The following is a 13,381-nucleotide window of genomic DNA, read 5'->3' as shown; positions in this document are numbered from 1 at the left end:
AAGTTTACAATTCTACATCCCCTCTATTTTACAAAAATTGGAAAATACGGGATGAAAAATATTTTCTCGGGTGCGAAAAAAAAATATGTTTCAAATAAATCCGATATTGGATAAAATGACTAATTCTAAGCAACTTTTTTTCTATAGAGCTTTTTCACTAAATCAACACTTTTTGAGTTATTTGTGAGTAAATAATATGTTCATTTTTAACAAAAATAAAACATGTTTTTGGGCGGTTTTTCGTATATAACTCAAAAAGTAAGTATTTTAGCGAAAAAAATATTCTTAGCAAAAATATAGCTTATAAAAACATATAAAAATGAGGTATGCATAAAGACTTTAGACTCACTAGAAGCAGAGTTGTAGCTAATGAAAAGTATGTTCTTATTCGTCAAATGACAAATTGAATATTTCAACGTGAAATTACCAAAAAACGGAGCACTTTTCGGGGAAAACTCATTACAACTTTTTTAAAGTGTTTAAAAATATGTTTATTCTTGTTTTTAAAAAAAAAACTTCTAACATTAAAAGTAAGTGAGTTATACTCAAAATATTGTTGGTCCCTTTTATTTTTTGGTAAAAAAATCGCGAAAATCACCCCCTAATTAGCTTTCTAAATAAAATTAATCCTTACCGCTTAACAAGTTACTTTACTTATGTATTATTGGTATTCAACTATGTTGAATGGGAAATAAGCCACAATTTTACCAAAAAATGATTTTATTAACGTTTCGAAGCCCAAATCGGGTTTCGTTGTCAAAATACAAAATACTATTAAAATAAACAAAAATGTTGTTGCTAAGTAAAAAAATTCTTCTAATAATTTATTTAATCTGACTCATTTATATTCATGTAATCGAATGAGCTATATTTTAGTAAAGTCGCCCCAGGAACGCAACTCATAAATATTGGCGATATCATTTTAAAGTCTTCTACTTTAAAATGTATAATATACTTGCCAATGAGTTGCCAATATAAATGAGTCAGATTAAATAAATTATTAGAAGAATTTTTTTACTTAGCAATAACATTTTTGTTTATTTTAGTAGTATTTTGTATTTTGACAACGAAACCCGATTTGGGCTTCGAAACGTTAATAAAATCTTTTTTTGGAAAAATTGTGGCTTATTTCCCATTGAAAATAGTTGAATATAAAAATGCCACGAGGAAATAGCTTTAGAACAATATTATTGGTATGATTTTTAAGTTTCATTGGTTTAAAGTGCTTATTTTTGAAAAAAATTGGTTTTAAAATAAAACAGTTATTTTAATTTTGAAAAAATATTACAATTTTTTTCAAGTTAACTTAAAAATTATTAGTAATACAAAAAATTTCAAAGAGTAGTAAAATGTACGTTTTGCTTTTCTGAATATTTTGGATTTTTTGTTTTCTTCTTGGACAAAAATTGGTTTTGTTATGGCTGTTCAAAATTTGCCTAAACTCGTGATTAGTTACTCGTTCAAGTCAGTTCAAGTCATTTTAACTCCAGTCTTTTCAAAAATAAGCACTTTGGACCGATTAAACTTTGTTCTTAAACGTTCTTTACTAAAATTTATTTAGGGGCTAATTAGGGAGTGATTTTCGTGATTCTTTTTACCAAAAAATAAAAAGGACCAAAAATATTTTGAGCGTAACTCACTTACTTTTGATGTTAGAACTTTTTTGAAAAACAAAAATAAACGTATTTTAAACACTTTAAAAAACTTGTAATGAATTTTCCCCGGAAAGTGCTTCGTTTCTTGGTTATTTCACATTGAAATATTCGATTTGCCATTTGACGAAGAAGAACATACTTTTCATTAGCTACAACTCTGCTTCCACTGGGTCTACAGACTTCATGCGTATACAATTTTTTTCCATTTTTTATATGCTATATTTTTGTCAAGAACATTTTTTTCGATAAAATATTCACTTTTTGAGGTATTTGCAAAAAGTCGTCTAAAAACATGTTTTTTCTTGTTAAAAATGAACATATTCATTTGCAAATAACTCGAAAACTATTGACTTCGGGAAAAAACTCTATAGAACAAAAGTTATTTAGAATTAGTCATTTTGTTTAATTCCGGACTTATTTTGAATGTATTTTTTTGACCCCCAAGAAGGGGGCATTCCCTCCATTTTTGTAAAATGGAGGGGATGTAGAATTGTAAACTTTTTCTTATACAGGGTGTCCCGAAAAGATTGGTCATAAATTATACCACACATTCTGGGGTCAAAAATAGTTCGATTGAACCTAACTTACCTTAGTAAAAAAATTTGCTCATAAAAAAAAGTTAAAGCCCTTTGATGTTACAAAATGAAAATATTTTTTTCAATATATCGAAAACTATTAGAGATTTTTATTGAAAATGGACATGTATCATTCTTATGGCAGGAACATCTTAAAACAAAATTATAGTGAAATTTGTCCACCCCATAAAAAATGTATGGGGGTTTTATTCCCTTAAACCCTTAAACCCCCCCCCAAGCTTTTGTGCATGTTCCAATTAATTCATTATTGTGGTACCATTAGTTAAACAAAACGTTTTTAAAACTTTTTTGCCTCTTAGTATTTTTTCGATAAGCCAGTTTTTATTGAAATGCGGCTTATTTTTCAATATATTTACGTAAAAATTTTATGGGGGTTTTGTTCCTTTAAACCCCCCAAATGTTTGTGTACGTTCCAATTAAACTATTATTGTGGTGTCATTAGTAAAACACAGTGTTTTTAAAACTTTTGTGTCTTAGTCTTGTTTTCATAAGTGACTTTTTATCGAGATGTAGCTTCTTTTTGAAAATATACCTAAAAATGTAAATTATAAATAAATTTTCAGATTATTAACAGGTCTCTATAATCGTACCTAACCATATACAAATATGTGGTGGATTCGACAAATATCCAAAATATCTCTGTAAACACTGGCTTATCGAAAAAGTACTAAGAGGCAAAAAAGTTGTAAAAAGAATGTGTTTAACTAATGGTGCCACAATAATAATTTAATTGGAACGTACACAAAAGTTTGTGGGGCTTTAAGGGAACAAAACCCCCATAAAATTTTTATGGGGTGCAAAAATTTTACTTAATTTTTTTTAAGATGTTGCTGCCATAACAGTGCAACATGTCCATTTTCAATAAAAAATCTCTGAGAGTTTTCGATATATGAAAAAAAATCGATTTTCTTTGTAACTTCAAAGGGCTGTAACTTTGTTGTGTGCACTATTGTATATAGGTAAGTGAGGTTCAATCAACCTATTTTTGACCCCAGAATCTGTGGTATAATTTATGACCAATCTTTTCGGGACACCCTGTATAATAATAGACAATTTCAACTACCTATTTCCAAATTTTCATCCTTCGTTTATTTTTTTGGTGTCAGATTGTTCTTTGGTCGGGCTGGAACCGGAAGGCGCAAGACACTGTTATATTATATAATATTCTAAAATGAGTGAAGAAAAACTTATTGACATTTTTGCATCTGGATTTACTTAAAATCTGTACCATCCGTGAATAAGTGGATAACTCAAATTTTCGTAAAAACAAGATATCTCAATCTTGAAATATTTCTCTTTTAATTCCGTCAGGTGAATAAATGAGTAATTCAAATATCAATAGCTTACTTGGTAGAAGCCCGTGAATATTTGGATTTGACGATTTATTAGGTATCACAACCGGTATATTGACTTATCTAATATTGAAGTTTTAAATATTTGTTTGAAATAATGTATCTTAACTTGACCATCCGGGTACATAATATTCGGTCCGTGAATAACTAGGTATGTAGAAATACCCATTTTGGGCACGTTGCATTTTGCTTTATTTTTCTCGGTATATTCAATTACCTGTTTATCAACATAACAAAATAGTAGGGGGGTTTTACATTTGAATTGGGAGTAACTAGATATTTAAGTCAAGACTAGTCCGTCAGGACAGGAAAAGATTCCTACAAGACAAAGGAAAAAGATCAAGACCATGTTTCAGTGGAAAACGAGCCAAATAGTACAGAAAAAAAGAAGAAACAGGGAAGGACACGAAAGCAAAGACAAGAAAGTAAAGAACTCAGAAATGCTGGTAAAAGTTACACTACTGAAAAAGGAAAGGACGTAAAACCTAGAAATATGAGGCCATTAAAAGCATGTCGTATGAAATTTAATGAAAGGTTTACCGATGAAGACCGGGGTAAATGTTTTCAAAATTATTGGAACTTGGGAAGTCGGGATAGAAGGGCTAACTATATTGCTTCTCTAATTAACATTAATCCAAAGAAAACAGAAAAGCTAGGACCAAGAAAAAAATATAGAAAATGTTCATATAAATATAGCGTCATTATTGTTGGCATACAAAAGCCAATTTGTAAAACTTGCCTCATTGCAACCCTTGGCAAAACTAAAGGATTTATTGAGATAGTGGGTGAAAAGAAAAAAATGCATTTTCTGGAATTATTTCTCCTAATAGACGTGGAATTGCGCCATCAGGTAATAAACGCTCTGCGGAAGAAATTCAAAATGCCAAAGATCACATTTTGTAATTTCCTAAATACGAGAGCCACTATTGCAGAAATGGGACATCTAAAAAGTACTTGTCTAGTGACTTACCTAATGCTAAAATGTATGACGTGTACAAAAAACTGTAGACAAACCCGTTTCATTAACGTTGTACAAGAACTGCTTCTACAGTTTGTACCAAGCACATTGCCTCAAATCACAGATAAACTTCTGCCAATTAGTAAGGAGAAAAAGAAAGACCCACTTGATCTTTTGCCGCTCATCGATAAAGTTTTTTATAACTTTTCCGAAATTTGCCCACTACAGATATGCAAGACTTGGACCCTAATTTGGAAGAGTTTGATGCACATAATCAGTAGTTTTTTAGTTTCATTTTCCAATTAAGGTTGATGTTATTTTTTATAAAGAAATAAAGTATAAAAAAAATGTTGAATTTTTTGTCCTGGAAATTTACACTAAGTACAATAAGTCGGTAACTCAATAAGACCACAGAAATTTGGCATGAATAAGTGGGTAAGTTAGATTTTTTTTAAAGTAAGTGACATGCTCAAAGCTCATAATTATGTACGTCATTCGTTGCATGATTACCCACCAATTTCTACGAAAACGAAACTGAACTTAAATTTTTTATTCTTCAAAACTAATAAAATGTTTAAAATGGTCATACTGAAAAGTTTGTAATTTTGATTTATCGACTTATTCACAGATGGTACAGAAATAATCTCAGGTATAAAGTATGCGGTAATTACTACATGATTTTCGGTAAGAGCAATATTCAATAACCTTTACAATAAGTCCTCGAATAAGGTTAAGGTAATTTCAAGCAATAATTAGCTTTCGTTTCATGTTCGATATCGACAACTTTTTTAATTAAAAGTTTTGGATTAGGAGAAAAACTTTGTCGGAGAGGCATTAATTAAATTGTCATTTTAATAAAAACACCTTATATTAAAATTCTTGCGTGACTGGAGCTGATTTTTTTCTGGAAAAATTGATTGAGAAATCCAATCCAATATCACCACCGTAATGTAAAAGTTAGGAAGTAAATTGTAAGGCGTTTGTTAAATTTGGGAGTCCCGAGTCCCCTGACCAATTATTATAAAAACATGGAAGTATTGACGTTATTGAAAGAAAACATGCTATTTTTAAAACCTTTTTATATACTTGGCTTGGTTGGTGTCACGGACTCCGCAAATTTTGTAATCCATCTTAAAAATAGTTCTAGGCTACCTAGACACCTGAAATTTTCAGGATAGCTTAGAACTAGCTAACAATGCAATATTTAATTGCTATTATACAGGGTGATTAATTATTAGTGGGGTGAAGCTCCGTAGATCCGTTATAGTAATGTATAGCGATAAAACTTAATAACAAAAATTATAGCGAACTTTGAGCTTCACATTACAAAATTAGTTAGAATGTTACAGGGTGTTCGATAACATAGTGGCAGACCAAACTTATGTTTTTTTAAACACCCTATATTTTATTTTATATTCGAAATCTTCGTAACTTTTCGATTACAAAAATAGAAAGGTTTGGTATGTTATACGGGGTATTTACAAAGTTATAACCAATTTTATATGAAAATCGTAACAAGTTTAACTACCTGTATAAATAAAAGCAAGCACAAAGTCAATGGTATATTGACGTCATATTTTTTTATTTATTGTCAAAATTTTCGTAAATGGTTGTTTTGCTAATTTCCTTTATATTGAATACAGGGTGGGTCAAAACGCAAGTACATTATTTTCTCAGTAATTTTAAATAGAACACAAAATAATAAATCGATATCTGCAAAATGATGGTGCCTCAGTGGCATTAGACTGCATATCGAGTGGTCCCCAATTGGAACCCGGCTGTTGCGTATCTTTTTTTAATTGTTTTAATAAATAATTAAAAGTTTATATACTTCAAATTATATATACCATTTTAAACAACCGTGGTATTATAAAAAATACTATTTTATACTAGTGTAATTTTTGGAATCATAATTATAAATAACAGGTAATAAACCTACTAAAAATTCATATTTTATAAGTTAATTATTCTTTCCAAACATGTTGTGTCCTAGATATGTACAATAACAAAACCGTGATATTATAAAAAGTACTTTTTTATTAGAGTGTAATTTTTGGAATCTTAACCCTGGAAGATCACACCTATTTTTTTTTACATAAACCGCACACATGGGTGTCAGATACCTAATGATTTTTTGTGAAGAAATAAAAAAAAAAGTAAATATTTTATGATTTCCAGAGACTTCTACTCACTACTGAATACATAAGAATAATTAAATCAATAATTTTATTTTCTCTCTCTTAATTATGGTAACACAAAAGAACAAAATATTAAAAATACCTAAAAATAATTACAAAACATTTTCTAAAAAACCGGAAACATAATTCAAAATATTTTAATTTAATTTAACAACAAAACGGTCTTTCTAACTAAAATATAACACCTTTTGATTATAGAACTCATATTCATTCTTAGCCAGGTATTTCAGTTTCACTCATTTTAGTAACTACATTCATAAGACTGTGAGGCTCTATGATCCATGCATTATGCTTTATAGCAAGCCGATCATGCACGCTTTGCTTTTCCATCTTTGCCTTTGCAGAAATAACACCTAGTTTTCTTTACCAAATTTGTGGGATGTTGTGTTGTTAGGCCATTAACTTGAACGCACACTTGATCGCAAACCTCACACATGGGTGCTACATACCCTAGCCTGTATTCAATAAATTCTCGTGATTGGAAATATTGCTCAAATGAGACCGCAACTACACACCCGTCCTTGACAGACTAGAGACTGAATTTACATAAAGCAGCATTACCATTGAAATGCAGCTGCGCAAGCTACATGCAGTTAAGTATCTTCGCGATGGGTATCTCACACCCAAGTGTGAGCTTCCAGGGTTAAGCATCTTATCGTTAAATCGTTTTTTGTTAAATTATTTTATATTCTTTCCTATAAATAATAAAAAGGTTTTATTATAAAAAAATCATTTTTTATAAAAGTGTAATTATCTTTATATATCTTTATATTCGCGGTGTGCAAGTACTTGGATGAGATACGAGAAACGATCGTGCGCTAATAGCGGAGAAATCTTGCAACTTTCTTAAATACTCCATGAAGAAGAAAAATTATATGCTGCTCACAATATTGATATGATATGCAATTATTAGATAAAAGTATATTTAATTAATTGTATTTTGCTTGTAGTACTGCATTTTAATAATTAATTTTATTTACTACGTACAACTGTTTACCTTTTAATAACATAACGTAAATCTTACTTTTTTTTCTTATAATTTTTTTTTGGGCTACGGCCTTGACAATTATCCAGCAACCAGGACCAATATGATTGGCCAATATATTTAAAAGTGCGAAAAAAGTTGCCGAGCTATGAAACCAGGTGTCGCTTTTCCGAACTTGCATGGTCCCAATAATGGTTATTTTTGTATTTTAAGTATCTAAGAGCGATTTTCGAAACAAAAAGTGTCAAAATATAGTTATTTTCAACTGAAATTGTGGATAATTCCGACTTAAGATAATATGCAAATCAAATATTCGGAAACAGCTAAACAAATAAAAACTAAAAAAGACAGGGGATGATCATATAAAAACCAAGAATTAAAGACTGTAAAAGAGTGATAACAAAATCGGTGTAAAAGAGATCACCAATGAATACTTCATATAGCGCGTTTTTACTATACAGGGTGATTGATTAGTGTGATAAAGCTCAGTAGATCCGCTATAGTAATAGATAGCAATAAAAGTTAAAAAAAATTGTAGACAACTTTGACATTCATATTACAAAATTAGTGAGAATGTTACAGGGTGTTCGAAAATCTAGTGGCAGACCAAACTTATGTTTTTTTTTTAATGGAACACCCTTTATTTTATTTTATATTCGAAATTTCCTTAACTGTCCCATCACAAAAATATAAAGGTTTGTTATGTTATACAGGGTACCTAAGTACAAAGTTATAACCAATTTTCTATGAAAATCGTAACAAGTTCAACGCCCTGTATAAATAAAAATAAGCAAAAGGTTTATTGATGAAAAAATTTTTTATTCATTGTCAAAATTTTAAAATGATTGATATTGCTAATTTTCTTCCCAACTTACGCGATGTATAGCACTCGCTCCGTTGTCGCTCGTGCTCTAAACACACGTGCGTTCGCAAAAAGTATACTTCACGAACTGTTTCATAAAAAACTATTTTTGCCTGTAAAACGTTTCTTTAACATTTTAGAGAAAAACGATTCAAGTAAAAGTTGCAGACCTTAAAATTAGTTGTAGGCCTGTTATTTAATTATTATAAATAATTTAATAAGCATTTAGTTTGCAAAAAACCCTTTATTTTTCTGTAATTTATTTACGTCCACCTTATTTACAACATAGGAAGTGGTTTGTCCCTGCCAGTTCCCTTTGGTCCGATTTGCGTTTAAGATAAGACGTATGATTATCTAAAATCTAAAGTAATCGAAGTCTCAACAATTAGCACTCACTTTGATAGTTACTCACTGTAAAAACATTTTGAATCTAGAAATACATAGGCAATATATAAACTGAATTTAACAGGATCATTTTTAACCCGCCGTTACACGCGTCTTCTATTGTGACGTGGTTGCACGCGTATGAGCGTCGCCCTCACCTACATAAATTCGACTTATTTCGAGGAAGAATGAATGTCAACATGTAGAAATATAAAATGGGTTGTACTCACATATTATAGAAAGTCTCGTAAACCAATTTTTTTTAATAATTTAACAAAACAAAAGTAAAAATAATATAGATCAAAAGCAAATTTTCTTAATTTTCAATTTCAGCAAGCCACTTAAGAAATTAACGTTCTTTACGCGAATTCATTTTACTAAAAATACAAATTAAAATTAACAACTGTTCTGAAGCTATTTCTTTGTGGCATTTATGTAATTTAACTATTAATATTTTGTATTTTGATAACGACGTCCGAGGTGGAATTCGAAACGTCAATAAAATCAATTTTTCAAGTCAAATTGTGGCTTATTTCCCAATTAGAATAGGTAAATTTAAAAATGGGTTCCTAACCAGTGGCGCACCTAGAATTTTCCTCTGGGGGGGGGAGGGGGGTTTGCTTGGGTACCGAAAGTTTTTTGTATTATTTGTGAAAGACAAGTTACATTTTCCTACTTTCTTTTATATATATTTCTATATGCTCTGGGTGGGATTTTAACCCCCAAACCCCCCCCCCTCGTTGTGCCACTGTTCCAAACCTAATCCAAACAATAATATTTTAATTAAACCTACCTACATATTAAATAAAAACCTAAAAGTTTCTTTGAGATAATAGAAACGTGATTTCACTGTGATTGCACGCGCAGTGAGGAATTCCCTCACTTGAAGAGGGATGTCTCTTCTTTCAACTATCACACAGCACACTGACCGCCTGAAATATTCTATAACTTTTTCATACCCTCTCATGAACCTTGCTAAAGGCATTCCTGGGTGCTTAAGGTTATCGTATTAGTTTACACAATTTCATTGATTATAAACAAATATGGTGAGGGATTCCCTCATAGCGCGTGTAATGACGGGTTAAAAGCATATTTATATTCTTAGAAATAAAAAGAAAAACGGACTGTAATTTAACATACTGACGGTTCTGTAAATTGTATTTTACAATAATACCACACAATACACCCAATGCTGTTACCCTAATAGCTCCTTCATATAGAAAGTGCGAATTTGCAGATACATAGTAGGTACGCAAACTGCGGAAATCTCGAGTTTCATTTTTAAAGAGTAGCGGTTTGAAAGAGTTTTATAAACTAGCTGAATATTTTGTCAAGTTCAGATCATTCTACATTTTCTCAGGGTTAAACTATCACATAATACATGTTTCTGACGACAGTAACTTGGATAAGTCATGGACTACAATGCACGTTCACTCGACTGTGGATTTGTTTGCGAAGTTCAAAGTTTTCTATACTTAAAGGAAAATGATGTTTTTGTTATTTCTATAAAAATACCAGTGTTTATATAATTCTATAAAAAACTCTACTTTTATAGCCAGTTATGAATCCTTTGTATTCTTAATAGTAATCACGATTAACTGGACAATAGTACATATAGTCCTGTCGCCAGGGGGGTACAACGGCCTCCTTAATTCAGATGGACTTACTCAAGTTTTTTTTATATATTTTGACCCGCAGAATACGAATTTTTTGGGTAACAGTCGATCCGGATGTCGATAAGATTGTTATAGACAAAGAACTTGAGGAATTACATAACAGTGATTTCTCGCGAAACAAACCATATTTTTGTATTTTTTGGGTCATTCTAGGCAAAAAATGTTCTGACAAGTTTTTTCGTAGGATGCATAGTTTACGAGATAACCGCGGTTGAACTTTCAAAAAATCGAAAAATTGCAATTTTTGAACCCGAATAACTTTTGATTAAAAAATAAAGTAGCAATTCTGCTTACCGAATTTGAAAGTATAAGTCAAATTATATCAGTTTTGATTATTTGCATTGCCAAAAATTTATTATTTTATTGTTAAACAAAGCTATAAACACCTAGTGCGTGAGTGATGTTTTCAATGATTTCTCATTTAAAATCGAACGAGTAGGTAGAGTAGCTACAAGTGCAAGCGAAGCAATTTCTACGTAGCATGCGTTAAAACGCATGTATTAGGCACGGGAAACACTATGTGTTTATAGCTTTTTTTAACAATAAAAAAATAAATTTTTAGCAATGCAAATAATCAAAACCGATATAATTTGACTTAACCTTTTAAATGCGGTAAGCAGAATTGCTGCTTTATTTTTTAATCAAAAGTTATTCGGGTTCAAAAATTGCAATTTTTCGATTTTTTGAAAGTTCAACCGCGGTTATCTCGAAAACTATGCATTCTACGAAAAAACTTGTAGGAATATTTTTTGCTTAAAATGACCCAAAAAATACAAAAAGATGTTTTGTTTTGCGAGAAATCGCTGTTATGTAATTCCTCAAGTTCTTTGTCTATAACAATCTTATCGACATCCGGATCAGCTGTTACCCAAAAAATTCGTATTCTACGGGTCAAAATATATAAAAAAAACTTGGGTAAGTCCATCTGAATTAAGGAGGCCGTTGTACCCCCCCTGGCGACAGGACTAATATAAGATAACAATCAGAATCTTTTTTGGAAAAGGGGTACAAGATGGGAATAATACTTAACTTTGAATCAAAAATTAAAAATAATAAAGAACTCTTTACACAGACATTTTGACACGCTTACTGTTAAATTTATACATCGCGGACCTTCTTCTTCTTCTTCTTGTTCTTAGGGTGCCTGTCCGTTCCGAACGTTGGCGATCATTCCAACTATACCATGCTCTCAGGTTAGCAAGCCAGGATATGCCTCTTCGTCCTGGGGCTTTTTCCCTCAATTTTACCCTGCAAAATGCATTTGAGTAGCTCGTATCTGCTTTGATTTCTCATTATATGTCCCAAGTACTGCAGCTTACGGCCCGTCACCAAATCTGCGGTTATGTTCATCTTCCATAGCACTTCTTCATTGGGTACTTTGTATGTACATGATATCTTCTGGATCCTTAGCTCAAAAACCTGAAGTTTTGATAGAGTTTCCGCCTTTAATGTCCACGTTTCTGCTCCGTACAGAAACACTGAGTACACATAACATTTAAGGAGCCATATTTTTGTTTCTAGGGGAGGTCATGCTTCTTGAACACAGAGCTCATAGTCAAGAATGCACTTTTTGCCTTTCCGATGCGACATCTAATCTCTTGAGTATTGTCCCACGACTCCTTGATTATAGTTCCCAAGTAGTTGTATTGTGAGACACGTTCAAATCTCATTTGGTCCACATACAGATTTGCTCCAGTTATGTTTTTCTTGCTCATGATCATTAGCTTGGCTTTGCTCACTTTGCTGGTGTTTATATCCAGTCCATATGTTCTACTTCATTTCGTTATTTTGTTTATTAAGTTTTGCAGCCCTTCTATGGTATTGGAAAACACTATTGTATCATCTGCATACCGCATGTTACTGAGCTTGACTCCATTTATTTCTTCATCAATATCTTTTAGATACTCAATATCTATTTAGAGCACCGCTGATTGATTCCAATACAGGTTAGCTATTATTTTTAGGTCTCTTCCGTCAATCCCTGTCCTCTTTAGCACTTCCATCATTTTTTTTCATGCCTAACTTTATCGAAAGCTTTCTTGTAGTTAATCAACCATACAAAAACATCGCGGACAACTTCGCAGAAATTGGGCTACTAATGGATGAACATGAAATATGAAATATACAGAAACAATACTAACGGACGACCTTGCATATCCAGTCCATATGTTCTACTTGTTTTCGTTATTTTGTTTATTAAGTTTTGCAGCCCTTCTATGGTATTGGAAAACACTATTGTATCATCTGCATACCGCAGGTTACTGAGCTTGACTCCATTTATTGAGATGTCTTCATCAATATCTTTTAAAGACTCAATATCTATTTGGAGCACCGCTGATTGATTCCAATACAGGTTAGCTATTATTTTTAGGTCTCTTCCGTCAATCCCTGTCCTCTTCAGCACTTCCATCATTTTTTATGCCTAACTTTATCGAAAGCCTTCTTGTAGTCAATCAAGCATACAAAAACATCGCGAACAACTTCGCAGCAATTGGGCTACTAAAGGATGAACATGAAATATGAAATATACAGAAACAATACTAACGGACGACCTTGCCATTATGGGAGAATCATCTATAAATCTAATCAGCCCTAAACATCCGTCCTTGGATAGAGGCCTCCTCTTGTTTCTTCCATGACTTTCATGGGAGAATAAGAGAATACTTCCGAAAATAGCCAACAAAAAAAACTCTCCGTTCCCTTTGAAAACAGACT

The 13,381-nt window shown here is 31.6% G+C and overlaps 1 protein-coding gene across 1 annotated transcript in view; it reads left to right on the top strand.

Annotated features, from left to right (window-relative positions):
• LOC126885296 (lachesin) overlaps window positions 1–13,381 on the top strand; it is a 909,437-nt gene that overhangs the window by 280,872 nt on the left and 615,184 nt on the right. The window lies entirely within an intron of this gene.

The sequence above is a fragment of the Diabrotica virgifera genome, chromosome 5, assembly GCF_917563875.1.
Source record: "Diabrotica virgifera virgifera chromosome 5, PGI_DIABVI_V3a".
In the NCBI taxonomy this organism is placed as follows: domain Eukaryota; kingdom Metazoa; phylum Arthropoda; class Insecta; order Coleoptera; family Chrysomelidae; genus Diabrotica; species Diabrotica virgifera.
Note: the sequence above shows the minus strand (reverse complement) of the source record. Positions and strands in the feature narration are given on the sequence as shown.